Source organism: Salvelinus alpinus, chromosome 9, assembly GCF_045679555.1.
Source record: "Salvelinus alpinus chromosome 9, SLU_Salpinus.1, whole genome shotgun sequence".
Lineage (NCBI taxonomy): Eukaryota > Metazoa > Chordata > Actinopteri > Salmoniformes > Salmonidae > Salvelinus > Salvelinus alpinus.
Genome location: NC_092094.1, coordinates 36163884 through 36177669, shown reverse-complemented (window position 1 = coordinate 36177669; position 13786 = coordinate 36163884). Strand labels below are relative to the sequence as shown.

At 43.5% G+C, this 13786-nt stretch overlaps 1 protein-coding gene across 3 annotated transcripts in view; it reads left to right on the top strand.

Annotated features, from left to right (window-relative positions):
• Positions 1-1265: 1265 nt before the first annotated feature.
• LOC139584718 (myocyte-specific enhancer factor 2A-like) overlaps positions 1266-13786 on the top strand; it is a 100807-nt gene continuing 88286 nt past the window's right edge. For all 3 annotated transcript variants that reach the window (XM_071416866.1, XM_071416865.1, XM_071416867.1), the window contains exons 1-2: positions 1266-1436; positions 4068-4207. The gene's annotated coding sequence lies outside the window, so the exon portion shown is untranslated. The remainder of the gene's footprint in view (positions 1437-4067; positions 4208-13786) is intronic.

Genomic DNA, 13786 nt, shown 5'->3' with positions numbered 1-13786 from the left:
TTTGATACCCCAAATACATTGAGGGTTGTTCATCTAATGAGTGATAGCAATGGACATCCAAATGTTATTTTTTTAAATCTTTTTTTTAACCTCATGGGTAACACTATAACATTCATGAATAGTCTTCAAAAAACTATACTAAATCTCTAAACTATGAATATCCTAACTTACTAATAAATAAGAACTTAATTATTTGTAACTTGTAATCATGTATAAAGGTTTTATAAACATTGAATAATTCATAATGGCTTATGAAACTGATGATTGTGTTAACCAGCTCATAACAGTGTGTGCAGACTGTGCACATTGATGGAAATAATGCCAGATAATTTATTTATTGTATAGGTGTTTCCTAAACCCATTCTGGTAAGGTGCAAATGCAAACTCTCATCACAAATTGTCAAGTTACAATAGCGTTACTTTATTTCCACATGCACCTGTTCCTTTAAATCCTGGGAAAAACAATGTGAGCCCCGCACCACTCCTCTTCCTCAGATCCTGCACTTACACGTGACTTTGCCACATGCCAGCTATTCAGATCCCACCTCCCTTCTGTAATTGGTTACTGACCAGCCGCTGAGTATTTCAATTGGTTCAGAAACATGTCCTTTCAAAATCAATGTTCCTGAGTTGCTGTTGTCTTTGAGAGATATGACGTCAATCGTAGGGAGTGAAGTGAAAGAAGCCAATAATCATAATTAGCAGAATTTTTTATTTTATTGCTGAGATTTCAATTTATATCATAATTTGAATGAATTTGAGTGTAGTTGCTGCCACATTTACACTGTCAATCACTGTAAGATAGCCTACATTGTTGTATTACACTTCCTATGTCTCACTAACTTACTTGCCTGTAGCTCAGACACAGATGTAGCAGAGTTAAAACTTGACAATGGAATACAAGGGCAGGGGTGCTATGTTGACACCAAGACTTCCAAGCATCATGTAGCAAGAATGCAATTACTATGTTATTATCATTGTAAATTTGATACAAACCATATAAAGTTTACCAAACTGTCAATAGCATACATAGGCTCGGCCTATTTGAGTAACATAGAGCACATCTTACTAATCATGTCATCAGATAGCCTATATCATGCCTTCGCGCACTGTCATTTTGACATTCTATTTCACTGTAAAAGTCACATTTATCGAGGTATATAGGTAGCCTACGATGAAAGTTAAACAAGTTTGGGTATAGTTTTTGTAACGATAGACATGAGCGGGAGGAGGTTGATTTCTAACTCGTCTGGTGTTCGTCAGATAAGGGGAGGAGTCTCACTGACAAGAAACTGGCTCTACTGAGTTTGGCTGCTCCCTAAAATAGCAGTTGTGTGTAAATGTGACTGAAATTACGTTAATGTTCCACGCACACGGTATCCATTGGAGGCTCTGATATAGAGTATCTATATACAGCGAGGGACTTGAGAGACAAGGTGAGTAATAAAAATAGCAACAATATTGCACTCGCGTGAGAGAGAAAGCGCAAGAGGGAGACGTAGAGTGAAAAGCCATCCCATACTGTAGCGCTATTATATTATGTCAGTTTCTGTGTCTATGCTGGATAAAAACATTTTTATATCTATGCCTATGAAAAGGCTACAGTTATTTAATATTCATATCGATCGTATGAACGTGCGTCTTTGTACTTATTGACCCAATAGACTAAGTGAAGAGTTCCGCTATCTCTATCTTATTTAATTGGATAGTTTACGGTTAATTTGATAAACTTTTTCGGAGTCTGTCATTTTAAGGATATTTCTTAGAACAATAGCTTTTATCAATAGTCTTGAATTACTAATGGCTATGACTTACTGGAACTTATTTACAGTGGCTACAATAAGCTATCATAGAGCGCGCAATATCATTTGACAGTCAGTGTCGGGGACTTCTCAGACAACGGGAGGCATACCTTTGCTAATACAATTGAACTTTGTTTTGTATTACCGACATTAAACATTTATTTTACATTCACATAAATGCCATCACATCATCACCATAGTCTACATGCTATCAAATGACTGTTTGGCTTTTGAATACATGGATTGCTTTGAAAACCATTATCATTTTCTTTGCATACTATAATTGCATGACGTACACTATAATGGCCAGCTGATTTAGATGTCTGAACCACTAAAGATTGTGCGATTAAAAGTAGGGATATTGCCTATATCCATTCCATAGGCTACTGCTGTCACTGTAAACTCGAATGCATTTTCTTGGTTGTGGACCTGTAGATTTTCTTATTTTAATAGGTGACACAATACCAACTAGTAGCCTAAGCATGCAATGACATTGTTATAATCAAAGAGTATCCATTTTGCAAGTGTCAGTTTATTAGTAATATGCTTTGTATTGAAGTCCTGAAATGTATATGGTTCTGGTCAGCTAATGACCACTTTGCATTTACACCTCTGCTGTGGAGAAATGTATGTTTTCCACCATTGTCTCTCTACTCTCCTGATATTGATTGCACGACTAAGGTGAAAATCTATGTTGTGTATGACATGCCTATACATGTAATCTGAATGTAGGTTTTGTCGCTCACTCCTGGCTGAATTAAGCTTCCTCTGAGTGAAGAATAAACTAAATTATACAGCAACACTCCACAATGGAATAAGTCCCTGCACCTGTTTGTAGGTTTTCATATCTAATTACAAGCTTGATGGGAGGCAGTCAGGTTATGGTGAATAGTTAGGAGAATGACCTCAACATGTGTGTCTGCTCTACTGACAGATTTCTAACAAGTAGGAATTAGGCATTGATTTGTTTTGATAATTTATCTGCCATTGAAAATGACCATAAATAGTTACCAGTAAGTGAACGTTCAACATAATAAATTACACTCTGCTCATTTAACATATTTGTTAAGTCCACACGCCATATTGTACCTGTCAGTGTAAATTGAGATTTTTTTGTTTGTACCAATTGTACATTTTGAACTTGTTAATGAAACATAGTGTTTTGTAAACTCACAAACTGAGAAAGTAAAATAATAAACCTGTCCTTAGTATAGTAGATAATTAACTGTCTCAGTCAGTTTAAGGACAAACGTTTATGGCGTCTTCACTTAACCCCATTGTTTATAAATCCAGATGAAGGTAAAGAGTGTGTTTGGCCGAGACTGACTGATAAATGTCTAACATTTTCCCCAACCATGAGGTATTCCTGGCTTGGCACTAAATGAAAATAGCAAAGTTTTTCAGGGACAGCCGTCTTGGCAGCAATATAAAGGCATATCTGTGTGTATTTTTATTGAGTATCTATTTTGGTCCCCTCTGGAGGAGTCCCCCCCCCCATTGCATTTACATTACTTACCCAGCAGACCGATAGCGGCTATTAATGCAGCAGAGCAAAGCACCCTCCAATCCGCCGACGTTAGGTTCTGAGACGCCCAAGGCTTAACCAATAATGAGGCCCTGTTGCTCCTGATGCACTTCATGTGACCTCTTATGTCTAGGGTGTGGATGAGTTGCATATAGCAAGTCAGACAGCTTCGCCCCATCTTACAGAAAAGTGTTGTATTGAAGTAGAGTAAACTTATTTAAGAACATGCAATATGATACTGCAATCACTCATAGGATATACTTGTCTGTAATCGTCTACTGCAACATAAGCTGCATTTTTACGCTCTAGTGTTATTTCAGGGTGCAGTAGAGCAAGTTATCAAATGAATTTGACCTTTATCAGGTCAAATGAATTTTACTTTTACCATATTACATCATGGGTGTGTTTATGCCTAAATGTCTCTCTATACATCGATAGATGTGTAAATACAGCCTTTGGTTTGAGTGGAGAAAGTTGACCCAGGTAAAAGGGATAAGTTCTGAGGTGGTGATTGGTGCGATAAGTGTGGGTCTGGAGGGTCTCCCACAACACTCCTCTTCATAGCACCAGAATATCACAGTCTGGTCTCAGCTCCTTCCAGGAGACACACAGGAGAAATGTGGAGTGTGTGGGCGAGTCTGATCTGCAATTAACGCTGGTTGTCAGAAAAAGAGTGCTGCCGTTTACACCATGCCTCTGAATCACTGAGCGAAACACTTTCTCTCCTCTCCCCCTCCCAGGACATTTTTCCCAAGGAGGAGAAATCTGCAGGAAGCTTAACGCAAGTGAGGGAAGCATTGAAGGCTAAAAGAAGAGACAGACAGACAGGAGCTGGATATTCTTGGTCCGATAAAGAGGTTATCACTGCTTTGATAGTTGGGTGAGCCACATATTCTTTTCCCCCTCTTTCTTGTTTACCTGTTTATTTACTCTGCTGTTTCTTTATGTTTGATATACTTACTTTTGATTGTAATTGCCATGTATCTCCATTCACGTTTTATGTTTTATTTGGTCCTTTTGGTTAATCTCTTTATATAAATTGGGGGGAAATCATTAAGACCATCTGGTTACATGAGTTTTAGCTGTACATGGATTTTGTAGTGTTCACCATGTTACATCAGTGTACTGTAGGCACAGCACTTCCCCTACAGTACACTGGAGAGTTGAACTGTGTCAACTGCAGCTGGCTCACAGGCACAGATTTATAGCAAATGACATAGCCTTTGTTTGAGAGTTCTACAAGACTAACTAATTGTTTGTTAAAAAGAACCAGTAGCTAACATGATGAGCTGTTTTCATCTTCTTTAGATAGATCGATAAAATAACAAAGAAGACAAGCAAAGAAGAAAGGTTGTGTATTACACAACCTCGAGACAAAAAAAACAAGTATCTGCAAAGGTCATGATATTAACTTTTTTTCATCAAAGAATGTGTGTATATCAGTAGTTGTTTCACTGTTTCTCTCCCATTATTCCCTAGTGTGACTGTGACCTTATGTAGAAAGTCCTCTCTTCTTCTCAATGTTAGGTGTGAGGGCACTTTGGCTATTACGTTAAAGATATTTCTCAGTTCAACAACAGGGAGAAACTACACTTGTTCTCTATGTCCACTTTGCTTCGTTTTTTTTGTTACAAAGCTCTTTGCGCATGCTCTCTGCAACATGATTCATTGTTTTTTGGAGCTCCATCATCGAACTGGAGATTCCAACATTCTCCCGTGAGACCTGGAGGCAGGATGCAGAATCTTGAGCCCTGCAGATAATGTTTTAGGCCATATTTTGCTTGTGTACTCACTAGACTCTCAGTTCTAAAGGAAAGCCTTCTAAGTACCTTTAATAAATAAAAGGGTATAAATGAAGTTCTTCTATCCCAGAATGACCAAACCATGAATAGCTGTGTAACCCAGAGGAATGCACAGTGTCCTAGCGGGGTTACCCAACCCCACAATCCGACCCAACAGAGAGCTGAGCTCCAAACCCAGAAACCCCTGGCTGCCTCCCGTCTCATCACCGGGCCACAGAGCATCACCTTTGATGCTAAATGCGTTAGTTACCCCAGGATACCAGCCAGTGACATGTTTGACATACAAAATCATCATTTAAAATGTGTATCACAATATTTGCTCCTTGTTAGTTTTTTTCTCTCCTTCAATCTCACAAAACTGAGTCTGTGTTATTGTGCAAATACGTTTCTGTGGAGTGTGCCAAATCAAACCGTCTATCATGTTTTAATGCAGCACAGTTATAACTTTATTAGGCAGGTCCTTAACGTGCTGTGAAGATGACTTCCAAACCTTTAGCCTGGGGATCAGGGACCAGCCCTGGCACAGGCCAGTATACCACATATACACTTCATAAATACGGCTTACTTTCCTACAAGGCAGTGTGGTTTTCAAGTTAATGTAATTATAATATTTATCAAATCATATTCAAACACTTATTATGCAGAATACATATATTTTTAAAGAAAAGGCTCATATATATATATATATATATATATATGAGCCATTTGTGTATATATATACAGTGGGGAGAACAAGTATTTGATACACTGCCGATTTTGCAGGTTTTCCTACTTACAAAGCATGTAGAGGTCTGTAATTTTTATCATAGGTACACTTCAACTGTGAGAGATGGAATCTAAAACAAAAATCCAGAAAATCACATTGTATGATTTTTAAGTAATTCATTTGCATTTTATTGCATGACATAAGTATTTGATACATCAGAAAAGCAGAACTTAATATTAGGTACAGAAACCTTTGTTTGCAATTACAGAGATCATACGTTTCCTGTAGTTCTTGACCAGGTTTGCACACACTGCAGCAGGGATTTTGGCCCACTCCTCCATACAGACCTTCTCCAGATCCTTCAGGTTTCGGGGCTGTCGCTGGGCAATACGGACTTTCAGCTCCCTCCAAAGATATTCTTTTGGGTTCAGGTCTGGAGACTGGCTAGGCCACTCCAGGACCTTGAGATGCTTCTTACGGAGCCACTCCTTAGTTGCCCTGGCTGTGTTTTTGGGTCGTTGTCATGCTGGAAGACCCAGCCACGACCCATCTTCAATGCTCTTACTGAGGGAAGGAGGTTGTTGGCCAAGATCTCGCGATACATGGCCCCATCCATCCTCCCCTCAATACGGTGCAGTCGTCCTGTCCCCTTTGCAGAAAAGCATCCCCAAATAATTATGTTTCCACCTCCATGCTTCACGGTTGGGATGGTGTTCTTGGGGTTGTACTCATCCTTCTTCTTCCTCCAAACACGGCGAGTGGAGTTTAGACCAAAAAGCTCTATTTTTGTCTCATCAGACCACATGACCTTCTCCCATTCCTCCTCTGGATCATCCAGATGGTCATTGGCAAACTTCAGACGGGCCTGGACATGCGCTGGCTTGAGCAGGGGGACCTTGCGTGCGCTGCAGGATTTTAATCCATGACGGCGTAGTGTGTTACTAATGGTTTTCTTTGAAACGGTGGTCCCAGCTCTCTTCAGGTCATTGACCAGGTCCTGCCGTGTAGTTCTGGGCTGATCCCTCAACTTCCTCATGATCATTGATGCCCCACGAGGTGAGATCTTGCATGGAGCCCCAGACCGAGGGTGATTGACCGTCATCTTGAACTTCTTCCATTTTCTAATAATTGCGCCAATAAAATGCAAATTAATTACTTAAAAATCATACAATGTGATTTTCTGGATTTTTGTTTTAGATTCCGTCTCTCACAGTTGAAGTGTACCTATGATAAAAATTACAGACCTCTACATGCTTTGTAAGTAGGAAAACCTGCAAAATTGACAGTGTATCAAATACTTGTTCTCCCCACTGTATATATATGCACAAACACACAGTACCAGTCAAAAGTTTGGACACACCTACTCATTCAAGGGTTTTTCTTTATTTTTGCTAAATTTCTACATTGTAGAATAATAGTGAAGACATCAAAACTATGAAATAACACATATGGAATCATGTAGTATTCATGTAGTAATCAAAACATATTTTATATTCTTCAAAGTAGCCACCCTTTGCCTTGATGACAGCTTTGCACATCTTGGAATTCTCTCTACCAACTTCATCTGAAATGCTTTTCCAACAGTCTTGAAGGAGGTCCCACATATGCTGAGCACTTGTTGGCTGCTTTTCCTTCACTCTGGGGTCCAACTCATCCCAAACCATCTCAATTGGGTTGAGGTCGGGTGATTGTGGAGGCCAGGTCATCTGATGCAGCACTCCATCACTCTTCTTCTTCACCTGGCCTCCACAATCACCCGACCTCAACCCAATTGAGATGTTTTGTTTGTTTGTCTGGTACTGTATATATACTCATATATAAATATATACAGTTGAAGTCAGAAGTTTACATACACTACAGGTTGGAGTCATTAAAACTCATTTTTTAACCACTCCACAAATTTCTTGTTAACAAACTATAGTTTTGGCAAGTCGGTTAGGACATCTACTTTGTGCATGACACACGTAATTTTTCCAACAATTGTTTACAGACAGATTATTTCACTTATAATTCACTGTATCACAGTTCTAGTGGTTCAGAAGTTTACATACACTAAGTTGACTGTGCCTTATACAGCTTGGAAAATTCCATAAAATGATGTCATGGCTTTAGAAGCATCTGATAGGCTAATTGACATCTTTGAGTCAATTGGAGGTGTACCTGTGGATGTATTTCAAGGCCTACCTTCAAACTCAGTGCCTCTTTGCTTGACATCATGGGAAAAGTCCACAAATTTCCAAACACCTGAAGGTACCACGTTCATCTGTACAAACAATAGTACGCAAGTATACACACCATGGGACCACGCAGCCGTCATACCGCTCAGGAAGAAGACACGTTCTGTCTCCTAGAGATGAACATATTTTGGTGCGAGAAGTGCAAATGAATCCCAGTACAACAGCAAAGGACCATGTGAAGATGCTGGAGGAAACAGATACAAAAGTATCTATATCCACAGTGAAACAAGTCCGATATCGACATAACCTGAAAGGCCGCTCAGTAAGGAAGAAGCCACTGCTCCAAAACTGCCATAAAAAAGCCAGACTACGGTTTGCAACTGCACATGGGGACAAAGATCATACTTTTTGGAGAAATGTCCTGGTCTGATTAAACAAATATAGAACTGTTTGGCCATAATGACCATCGTTATGTTTGGAGGAGAAAGGGGGAGGCTTGCAAGTCGAAGAACACCATCCCTTAAATGTAAATGTTATGTTTGGAGGAGAAAGGGGGAGGCTTGCAAGTCGAAGAACACCATCCCAACCGTGAAGCAGTGGCAGCATCATGTTGTGGGTGTGCTTTGCTGCAGGAGGGACTGGTGCACTTCACACAATAGATGGCATCATGAGGCAGGAAAATTATGTGGATATATTGAAGCAACATCTGACGACATCAGTCAGGAAGTTAAAGCTTGGTCGCAAACGGGTCTTCCAAATGGACAATGACCCAAAGCATACTTCCAAAGTTGTGGCAAAATGGCTTAAGGACAACAAAGTCAAGGTATTGGAGTGGCCATCACAAAGCCCAGACTTCAATCCTATAGAACATTTGTGGGCAGAACTGAAAAAGCATGTACGAGCAAGGAGGCCTACAAACCTGACTCAGTTACACCAGCTTTGTCAGGAGGAATGGGCCACAATTCACCCAACTTACTGTGGGAAGCTTGTGGAAGGCTACCCAAAACGTTTGACCCAAGTTAAACAAATTAAAGGCAATGCTAGCAAATACTAAATTAGTGTATGTAAACTTCTGACCCACTGGGAATGTGATAAAATAAATAAAAGCTGAAATAAATCATTTTCTACTATTATTCTGACATTTCACATTCTTAAAATAAAGTGGTGATCCTAACTGACCCAAGACAGGGAATTTTTACTAGGATTAAATGTCCGGAATTGTGAAAGACTGAGTTTAAATGTATTTGGCTAAGGTGTATGTAAACTTCCGACTTCAACTGTATATACTAATAATGTACAGTGGTGCGACCCAGGATTAATGTGTACTTGGAAAAGCAAATGGAAAAAACACCATTATTTCCTATAGGCCTATATTTTCTTATCACATCTGCCTGTTATGTCACTGTAGTATATCAGCAAAGCAACTCTGTTGACAATTAGCCCCCTATCATTCTGACCTAGATATCAATATCCTGAACTACAGTGGCTTATTAACCTCTGATGGCCAGAAACACTGTTTCTAACACAGAAGCACTAATGAAGCACTCACTAACGTACTGTTTGTCTAAGGGAGCAGCTAACAGTGACCTTTCAACTGTCCTGCCCTTGGCTGTGACCTCTGGTAGTAAGCAGCCCCATACGGCCCACTCAGCACATGTGCTGCTGAGCAGGGCAGAGCGGCTTAAGGATCGACAGCCTCTTCCTGTCTTCTTTGCCCTTCCCCTGCGAGCCCTCAGTCAGACGGAGGTGTCCTTACCCCCTCAGCTTTCTCTGGCCATACTGGAGAATCAGCAGTAAGATCCTAAACCAAAGTGGCAGCCTCAATCTGCAGTTAATCCTCTTTCACAACTATCATCCCTGTCTCTTTCTCCCCCTCACCTGTCTAAGTGGCCCACACAGGGTTAAGAGTGCAAGTCAACTTTGAATGTATATTTGTATTTTTTAAGTAAACACTAGAGAAAGTTTGCATAGTGTAAGTTGAGTTAAGGTTTTATAATAACCTTACCCTTTTAAAGCTATTAATCATCACAATGATATATTTTAGAGTTTTAAGTACATTCTGATCCATGTGTCTCTCTATACTGTATTGATTTGGACTGTTGCCATTTGAGGTCTCCTGTAGGCTGGTTTTTCAAAGCATTCTATTCTGATGACAGAAAATCCCACCTCTGATAAGAGCGCTCATATTTGCTTAATTTCATAATTTTCCATCAGTTTGCCTTTTTAAAGTCTCAGCAGTAGCATAAATAACTTCTCCAAAGCCAAATTGACACAGGCCATATTTTGATTCACCATGTACAGTAAATCTACGAGCTTCGCTTCTACAAAGCATTGTGTTGGAATGGCTTATGTGAAATGGCCTATGTGAAATTGACTAGAGCTGTTTTCGTGTTGAGTCATGTTGGATCAACAGTGCACTCCTATCTTTAGACGTATTTATTTATGACTGTTTTTTTGACAGGCTCTCTACAGATGAAAAGAAAGCCAATGCAGTGCCACTATGGTACACATGATAAACAAACCAGAGGGCTAAACTGACAGTGTCATAGCAAGAAATGACTGGCCATGTATCATGTGACACACTTAACTTTCAGGTTTACTACTATGTTACTTAATTGGAGTAGGACAAGAACCACACAATTAAGTTTAATCTATTCACCACTCCCCAAGTCAAGTGAAGTGACTTGAGTTATACTGAGGACTGACAGCAGATATAAAGTGAAAAGACAGAAGTTGTAGATGCATGCTTCTCTAGCTGCAGTGTGGCTTCTGGGGTTAATCTGCGAAAGCTTCTGCTATGTGGTGGAGTAGAGATGATGGCTTTGACCAGAGTCACACTGCACCTGTGTGTAACGGCTGATTTCCCCCTCTTCGTCTGAAGAGGAGGTGTAGGGATCGGACCAAAACGCAGCGTTGGTTGAATACATGTTGATTTATTTAAACAAGACGACGAACACGAAGAACACTTGAATACAAAACAAAACAATAAACGACGTAGACCGACCTGAACATGAGAACTTACATATAAACGAAGAACGCACGAACAGGAACAGACTAGACAAACGAAACAGTCCCGTGTGGTAACAAACACTGACACGGAAGACAATCACCCACAAACAAACGGTGTGAACAGCCTACCTTAATATTGTTCTCAATCAGGGGAAACGTCAAACACCTGCCCCTAATTGAGAACCATATCAGGCAACACATTGAACCCAACATAGAAACACATAACATAGACTACCCACCCAGCTCACGTCCTGACCAACTAAACAAAGTTAAACAAAGGAAAATAAGGTCAGGAACGTGACAGTACCCCCCCCCCCCCAAGATGCGGACTCCGGCCGCAAAACTGAACCTCAAGGGGAGGGTCTGGGTGGGCATCTGTCCACGGTGGCGGCTCCGGCTCCGGACGTGGTCCCCACCCCACCATAGTCAATCCCCGCTTCCGTAGCCTCCTCCAAATGGCCACCCTCCAAATTAACCCCACTGGATTAAGGGGCAACACCGGAATGAGGGGCAACACCGGAATGAGGGGCAACACCGGAATGAGGGGCAACACCGGACTGAGGGGCAACACCGGAATGAGGGGCAACACCGGAATGAGGGGCAACACCGGACTGAGGGGCAGCTCCGGACTGAGGGGCAGCTCCGGACTGAGGGGCTGCTCATGGCTGGCTGACGGCTCTGGCTGCTCATGGCTGGCTGACGGCTCTGGCTGCTCATGGCTGGCTGACGGCTCTGGCTGCTCATGGCTGGCTGGCGGCTCTGGCTGCTCATGGCTGGCTGGCGGCTCTGGCTGCTCATGGCTGGCTGGCGGCTCTGGCTGCTCATGGCTGGCTGGCGGCTCTGGCTGCTCATGGCTGGCTGGCGGCTCTGGCTGCTCATGGCTGGCTGGCGGCTCTGGCTGCTCATGGCTGGCTGGCGGCTCTGGCTGCTCCTGTCTGACGGAAGGCTCTGGCTGCTCCTGTCTGACGGAAGGCTCTGGCTGCTCCTGTCTGACGGAAGGCTCTGGCTGCTCCTGTCTGGCGGAAGGCTCTGGCTGCTCCTGTCTGGCGGAAGGCTCTGGCTGCTCCTGTCTGGCGGAAGGCTCTGGCTGCTCCTGTCTGGCGGAAGGCTCTAGCGGCTCCTGTCTGGCGGAAGGCTCTAGCGGCTCCTGTCTGGCGGAAGGCTCTAGCGGCTCCTGTCTGGCGGACGGCTCAAGCGGCTCCTGTCTGGCGGACGGCTCTAGCGGCTCCTGTCTGGCAGACGGCTCTGAAGGCTCAGGACAGACGGGCGGCTTTGAAGGCTCAGTACAGACGGGCGGCTTTGAAGGCTCAGTACAGACGGGCGGCTTTGAAGGCTCAGTTCAGACGGGCGGCTTTGAAGGCTCAGTACAGACGGGCGGCTTTGAAGGCTCAGGACAGACGGGCAGTTCAGGCGGCGCTTGGCAGACAGACAGCTCAGACGGCGTTGGGCAGACGGGCAGTTCAGGCGCCGCTGGGCAGACGGCAGACTCTGGCCGGCTGAGGCGCACTGTAGGCCTGGTGCGTGGTACCGGGCTATGCACACGTACAGGAGACACCGTGCGCTCTACCGCATAACACGGTGTCTGCCCGTACTCTCGCTCTCCACGGTAAGATCGGGAAGTTGCCGCAGGTCTCCTACCTGACTTCGCCACACTACCCTTTAGCCCCCCCCCCCCCCCCCCAATAGATTTTTGGGCTTGACTAACAGGCTTCCTACCGCGTCGTCGTGCTGCCTCCATTCACCGGTATCCCTCCTCACACTGCGCCAGAGAATCCCAGGCGGGCTCCGGCACTCTCCTTGGGTCGATCGCCCACCTGTCGATCTCCTCCCAGGTTGTATAGCCCAGATCCTTCTCCTGCTTCCGTGCTGCCTCCTCATACCGCCGCCTCTCGGCTTTAGCTGCCTCCAGCTCTTCACGAGGGCGGCGATATTCTCCAGGTTGAGCCCATGGACCTTTACCGTCCAATATTTCCTCCCATGTCCATGAATCCTGCGATCGCTGCTGCTGCTTTCTCCCACGCCGCTTGGTCCTTGGTTGGTGGGTGATTCTGTAACGTTCGTCTATTTCTTCCTCCTCCTCGGATGAGGAGAGGCGAGAAGGATCGGACCAAAACGCAGCGTTGGTTGAATACATGTTGATTTATTTAAACAAGACGACGAACACGAAGAACACTTGAATACAAAACAAAACAATAAACGACGTAGACCGACCTGAACATGAGAACTTACATATAAACGAAGAACGCACGAACAGGAACAGACTAGACAAACGAAACAGTCCCGTGTGGTAACAAACACTGACACGGAAGACAATCACCCACAAACAAACGGTGTGAACAGCCTACCTTAATATTGTTCTCAATCAGGGGAAACGTCAAACACCTGCCCCTAATTGAGAACCATATCAGGCAACACATTGAACCCAACATAGAAACACATAACATAGACTACCCACCCAGCTCACGTCCTGACCAACTAAACAAAGTTAAACAAAGGAAAATAAGGTCAGGAACGTGACAGTACCCCCCCCCCCCCCAAGATGCGGACTCCGGCCGCAAAACTGAACCTCAAGGGGAGGGTCTGGGTGGGCATCTGTCCACGGTGGCGGCTCCGGCTCCGGACGTGGTCCCCACCCCACCATAGTCAATCCCCGCTTCCGTAGCCTCCTCCAAATGGCCACCCTCCAAATTAACCCCACTGGATTAAGGGGCAGCACCGGACTAAGGGGCAACACCGGAATGAGGGGCAACACCGGAATGAGGGGC